This window comes from Paroedura picta, chromosome 3, assembly GCF_049243985.1.
Source record: "Paroedura picta isolate Pp20150507F chromosome 3, Ppicta_v3.0, whole genome shotgun sequence".
Taxonomy (NCBI): Eukaryota; Metazoa; Chordata; class Lepidosauria; order Squamata; family Gekkonidae; genus Paroedura; species Paroedura picta.
The window spans coordinates 149,048,092-149,055,018 of record NC_135371.1 but is presented as its reverse complement, the minus strand read 5'-3'; the positions used below and the strand labels follow the sequence as shown (position 1 = coordinate 149,055,018).

The following is a 6,927-nucleotide window of genomic DNA, read 5'->3' as shown; positions in this document are numbered from 1 at the left end:
TGAGAGGAGGGCGGCTCAGATTCCAGGAGGAGGCGTGGCCAGCCCAGGTCTCTCCGGCTCGGCGTTCCAGGCGCGCTGTAGTGATAGCAAAGGCAACAGGTGCGTCTACTGGGGCGGAGCGGCCGGCAGGTAGGCGGAAGGGAAGCCTGCAGCCAGAGCCTGTTTTCCCTTTGCATTTGGGGGCAGAGCTCATTTAGTAATGGCTTATAAAACAGTGTTTCAAGGTGCGTTAGAGAAAACCTTGAAAAGGGGAGGGGGTGGGGCTGTCCTTTCTCTCCTGTCTTGTCCTGGAGAGGCGATTCTCTTACGCATGAAGTTAAGGCAGCAGGTGTAATGGAAGAACGTCATGCCTTGGATAGGAATAGCTAATAAAGTCTGGTATGCATGCACGGGGGAAGCCAAGTTATCGGTTAAAGTGGGGCAGATGAGGGAATCTTCAGGCCTCGAAGGTTATGTGTGGGCTTGAAGTAGTATCTGAGAAGGTGATTCCTGAGGTGCTGCCAATAATAGCCTGTAGGTAGATTATAGCAGGCCCTTGTTGTGAACTGCTGAAAGCCTTAGTTTGGAAGCAGATGTCTCATCATGGTGCATGCAGTTGGCGATTCTCCTTTGTCCAGTCGCATGAGACCTTCCATAAGTGTGAGATCCAGGGAGCGCTTGAATAGAGAGGCTTGCAGATGGCAAGGTACCCCATGACTGAGCTGTGAATCTTACCAAGTAATCTTGGGCATGCTGCCCTCTGTTTTACCAACTTCATAGGGTTGTGTGGATGTGAAAGGGGCGGGGTCTATATATGGAAGAAAGTGGGCATGAAGTACAATAACAAGTCCTTAAGGTAACTTCTTAGGAGTGAAGTGATCATATATGTCAGAATGGTGATAGTGGGTACGGGAGCTTGTGTGAGTGATTTTCTGTGTTAGGTTTTCATTCTTTTTTGCTACCTGTGACTTAGTCTTCTGCATGGAAACATTTGGAAGTTTTAGGCCTGTTGAGATGTGAAAATGTTCTTTGTCAGAGGCTCAGGTATCATCCTGAGAACAGCAATCGTAGCAGATCCTCAGACTCTTTTCTTTTAAAAGTTACTTTGGGATTTTGCAATATGAATGGTTTTGGTTGTCTTATATTACTTGTCCGAAGATGGTTATTACTTCTTTTTAAAAGAACCTAACACTACTTGACTTCCTTCTTAAGGTTAAAGGAATGCCCTGGTCAGCAGTTAGTTATAGGGGAGGATCACTGTAAGAAGCAGGTGAAGGCCTCCCTTGTTCCTCAGGTCAGGCTGTTTAGCTACCACTCCCTCTTTGCATCTCTCCTGTTTCTTGGTCAACAACCTGAGGCCAGGCTGGCGCTCTCAGGAGACTGGATTTGATCTGTGGGCTTCCAGTCAATAATGACAATTTTCATAGCACTAAACAAACAATGATCCTGAATTACTTGAAATGCTTGGTGTGTGCTATGGCCTATTCATTCTTTCTTCCTTGGGACTCCTGTAGCATTTTGAATTTTTTGAATGAGCAGGGAGGAATGGATGGATTTCACTGATGGATGTTGATTCTAGGAAGTGAATGGTCTTGATTAATTTGATCTTGGATGCCCACGTGGTAGTTCTCTATAGGTTTGGCGTAGCTTGAAATCAAGCCCAGCATCCATATAACCTGAGGTAGGACAGCTGACAGGGCCCAGAAATTTCTGATGAAGCCCACTCCTGTTTACCCACATATCTCACCTGCTCCTTCTGTACCCATTCTCCCAACTGACCAGAGTCATTAAGGAAGAGTATGTCGGTGTTGCACAATGGTGGTAATTCCTGGTAGCAATGGCAGCAGCGATCCTGGCTGCATGCTCTTCCCTGTGCTGCTAGGAAATGGGTATGCAGATGGTAAAGAACTGAGCATGGGCATTGGAAGAGCTTGTCTATGGGAGAAGATCACACAGATAGGTGGGGGAATGCAGGTGTAGGGAGAGACAGGAAAGCATGAGGGGGGTCCTGATAGTGGTCACATGAGGCCCCTGGGCACTGTTTGCTCAAGAGTCCACCAAAATCTGGAACTGGCCCTGCCTGGATTGTTGACTTGGCTCTTCTGCCCTGTGCTTTTGATATTTAAATGCTCCAGTTTTGTTGTGGGTGATCAATGGTTATGAATTTGGTGTCCATGTAGGAAGAACCTGGAAGGAAGCTAAATAGCAAAACTCTGGAATCTTGTGGCACCAACCCTTAGGTAGGTGTTAGTAGTTTCAGACTACTTCACAAGGTGGAAGTCACTGTCTCTGTAGGTACCTACATATTCTTAACCTGAATCTGGATTGTTTTAAGGGAGGGGTAGTGATCCTGGGGTGGAAGGTGTGGGCTGATAGCTCACTGTTAACATTACTTGCAAACCTTTCCAAAGCAGCTCAGTAGTTGTTTATTTTTTGACTTGTTAAAGCTTTAGGTGTGTCTAGAAAGATTAATCAAGTTTACCCAAAATCTCCTCCCTATTCATGGCCCTGACTCATTTTCCTACCTGCGCCCAAGAAATCTCTCTTCGGTGCATAGTCAAATGAGGAAGTGACTGCTAATGCTCAGAATGGAAAGTTTTTAAAACAAAGCTGGATATTCTGAGTCTAATCTATAAAAGGGAAAGGGTTCAGACTAGAGCTGCTTGGTTTCAGTTCAGGAACCTTTACAGTGAGCAGTCATTTTATCATGGATAACTTCTGCCCCCACCCCTGCTGTACGGATAGGATGAGAGATCTTACATTTGAAAACGAGAAAGGAGTGGTGTATGAAATAGTGATCCCCTCTTGGGTTCTTCTCCTGTGTATAAGGAAAGCTCTGCTGTGAGCGCTCATACAATAAACCCGTGTTTGTGACACCCATGTTACACTGAAGGGATTTTCTGCATACTTCTATGGGGAAACTTCAGCAATCTGTTACATATTTGAAGGAGAGTTAATTGACTCTAGATTGCTATATCCTACTCCCAGAAACACACATGCTCTCTTTGTTGGGCACATGTTCTTCCTGTATGATCTGGCGTCATTTCTTCTCTGTCATTGATATTTTTAATGCCAAATCTGCATTTGTTTTAACTCTTGGCAGCTGTGTATAGCTTTGATTATGTCCGTGATGATAATTCGTATGGACAGAGATGTTAACAAGTTTTTTTGATTCCTATGTATGTTTAAAGGGCGCTAACTGTTACTTTTTTAAGGCGATGGTTTAGGAATGACTATTGGTTACAATAGCTGACCTTGAACTTTGAAGTTACTGTACTCCACGCAGGAGGGAGGAGTGATTTTATAAGCCACTTTGAGTCCTTGTTAGAGAGAATGGTGGGATATAAGCATCTAAATTTTGACTTGGCAAAGGTAGTCATGTAATGCCTGATGCACTGCAAGATCTGGATAGTTATAGTATTGTTTCTGAGGCAATGTAGACCAGCCTAAGAGCTTCTGCCTTGCCCAAGGACAACCGGCAAAGTTTCTTTGGTTCTTTTTTGTTGCATGCATTATATTTTAATGTATACAATGTGATACATGCAAATTTATTGCTTTGTGTATTGCAGAAGTACATTTGCTGGGGATATAGCCCCCTGCCAGCTACAGAACTTGCATAGCATATGAAGTGACCCTGCCTTGCCGGGCAGAGATCCAGACCTAGGTTTTGCCCATTCAACTACAAGAGACCCTTACTAACGCCTTATCGGCATTGCCAGCCATAGTTCTTCCTAAGACGAATACTTAAAACCTGGCTGTCCATAATTCTCCCCAAAGCTGCGTACTTGGAGGCAATTTTTGCAGGAAATGTTAGGCTTGACCACTGTGCTCTATGAGGGGCCTCATTTGTCATGTGTACCCTGGCACTGAATGGAGCTAAAAGCCAGTACAGGCTACTGTGTGCAGGCTAAGCTGACGGCAAGAACAGGTAATTGTACTATTGCAGATGTCCATCTCTTGTGCCATAAATGCTACCCTTGGAAACAAGAAACCCTTTATATAGGGTGTTAAATGACCTCCTTGCATTTGAATATGAGCCTCCTGATTCAGCAGGGATCTCTTATCAGCTGTTTCGCCAAGTCTAGTAGCAAATGTTTCCTACTGTCTTTTGATAAACTCTGAGGCTTACCCGCCCCGCCTGCATGTTTTGTCTGGGTTAGCGAATGTTAGAGAGCTTTCTTTTGACGGCTATTAGGAATGCTCAGTGGAAAAAGGCAGTTAGAGAAGTCTATTTATTTGCTCCAGGCAGATTACGGAATATAAAAAACAGTTTAGTCGCACAACATAAGGCATCAAGTAACCAGTACAATAGGGCTAAGACTAGAAAACAGTGCAGACAAGACCAATTTACACTGAGCTAAACGCCTGTGGATAATTACTCCCTCCATCAGTTGCATGAAGTAGATGTGAGAAGAGTTTTAAAATTTCCTGTAAGCATCATCCGTTGCCAGCTGCACTAGATTAGAATGCATTTTCCAAAGTCTGTGCCTAGTATGTTTTTTACTTCTTCTCTTGAAACTGGATCTATACATGCAGTGCAAGGAAGAAGAACCATTTCACAACGTAGGTGGGAATTCCTGCTATGGGATGTTGGATAAAGTGGAGTAGGGTGTCGTGGTTAGGAGCAGCAGCCTCTAATCTGGAGAACTGCGTTTGATTCCCCACTCCTTCACCTGCAGTCAGCTGTGTGACCCTGGGCTAGTCACAGCTCTCTTCGAGGTCTCTAAGTCCCACCCATCTCACAGGGTCTCTGTTGTGGGGAGAGGAAGGGAAAGGTATGTGTGATAATAAGTGGGATATAAAAACCTACTCTTCTTTTTCTAAAAATAAAGATGTTCCCTACAATAGAAAACTATCGTATAGGGGAGGGGGAGATTCTTTCCCAGAAATTCAAATGTGATGTAGGTTTTGTGTTTATGTGGGAGTTTATCCTCAAGGATATTCAAGTCCCCCACTTGGAGTCTGAGTGGTCCAGACTATTTAGCCACCTCATTCTTCTGGATACCTGTAAGGTCTGGTTCCCACATACAGGAGAATGGGCAGGTAGGAAATTGCTGAAAATAAGTGGAGAATGGACAAAGAAGCAAGTCTGTAACCCTATTTTGATGGCAACCGGCTGACTGGCGAAGGATCTGTCAGTTGGATCTTGGCATTAGAAAGATGCATATTTTGGATTTTCATTAGTGATTCAGCAATTGGGGGGAGGGGTATCCCTGACCTTCTTGTTAAAACTGAAACTTGGTCTTTCCCTCAGAATCAAGCATAATTGTCTGTGGGAACCCATTATCTGTGCAAAGGAGTGACATCTGAAGCAAGGGGGTTTTGTCTTCTACCTTGGAATTATGGCTGGTCAAAGGTTAAAGAACAGTGATAAAGCTATCTTTCATTGAATTGCTATGCTAAGCATGTGGCTTATTCTGGAATCCATCTGAGAGTAGCTTTTCGCTTTCATAAGTTGTTGATCTAACAGGGTTTTCTAAAATTGGAGCTGACTGAGGATGGAATCTTGGAGGAATGCAGTTTATATTCTTAAGCAATACAAATCTTGAGTGCTCAAGAAACATTTTGGGCCATGCTTTCACTTTTGTCCTTTGCTGCCTAGATTTCAGTCTTAACATGCTTTCACTTGGAACTGCAGGCTTGTTCTTTAAAGCCATTTTTTCCTAAAATTGAATCATGATACTTGCACAACTCAAAGTGTATAATGGTCAGGGAAATGGGAGGAGTTTTGAGGTGGGTTGGGAAGCAGTTTGGTCGACCATCCACTAGCAGCCCAGGACAAGCTGCTGTAGATATTCTCGGGGTAGTTGTGTAGATAAAATGATGGAGAAGGGCATTGTAAGCTGCTTTGGGTCCCCAATGGGGAGAAAATCAGAAAATGAATAAAATATTAGTTTGGCAGGACACTTGGAACTCTTCCTTTTTATGGAAATGCATAATTTTGAAGGAGGATGACATGATAATTGCGTGCTGGGTAAGGAGCTGTCATTCTCTCTTACCCTCCTTCAAGTTCTATCATCTTACTTAGAGAGCCAGTTTGGTGTAGTGGTTAGGAGTGCGGACCTCTAATCTGGCATGCTGGGTTCGATTCTGCGCTCCCCCACATGCAGCTAGCTGGGTGACCTTGGGCTCGCCACGGCACTGATAAAACTGCTCTGACCGGGCAGTGATATCAGGGCTCACTCAGCCTCACCCACCCCACAGGGTGTCTGTTGTGGGGAGAGGAATGGGAAGGCGACTGTAAGCCGCTTTGAGCCTCCTTCGGGTAGGGAAAAGCGGCATATAAGAACCAACTCTTCTTCTTCTTCTTCTTCTTCTTCTTCTTCTTCTTCTTCTTCTAAATACTAAGAAAGTTTTCACTAAAGGGAAATGGTCATTTAGAACTCTTGGTACTACTACCAAGTACCTAGTGACATTTAAATGCAGATTGGTTGTTGAGAAATGTAAATAAATGGTTATTATTATTATTATTTATTAGATGTATAGCCTGCTTTACTCCACAGATTCAAGGTGGATTATATAAAACAAACCCATTAAAATCCCACTCTCCTAAAACTGAACTAAATCCCAACTCACAAAGATGGCCGAGTCCTTCTAACCTCTCACAGTCATCCACCCAAAGGGTTTGCTCGGTGGTATAGCATAGCCTGAGAGGGGCCTACTGATCTTAAACCCAGCCTCAACCAAAGACCTGGTGGAAGAGCCCTGTGGAACTGCGAGAGCTCCTGCAGGGCCCTCAGCTCTCCTGGGAGCTAATTCCACCAGGATGGGGCCAGGTCTGAAAAGGCCTGGTCCACGTTGAGGCCAGGCATATTTCTCTGGGGCCAGGGGCCCTTAGCAGATTAGTACCTGCAGAGCAAAGTGCATAAGGAGACAAGTGGTCCTTCCGGTTTAGTAGCTGCTTCTGAAATAAAGGTTGGTAGAATCTGTGCAGCCTTTGATCTTGGT

General features: G+C 44.4%; 1 protein-coding gene across 2 annotated transcripts in view; it reads left to right on the top strand.

The window, feature by feature from the left end:
• Nucleotides 1-24: 24 nt before the first annotated feature.
• LIMA1 (LIM domain and actin binding 1) overlaps nucleotides 25-6,927 on the top strand; it is a 70,954-nt gene continuing 64,051 nt past the window's right edge. Inside the window, exon 1 of one of the 2 annotated variants that reach the window (XM_077328632.1) lies at nucleotides 25-129. The gene's annotated coding sequence lies outside the window, so the exon portion shown is untranslated. The remainder of the gene's footprint in view (nucleotides 130-6,927) is intronic. The other variant, XM_077328634.1, reaches the window with a different exon arrangement.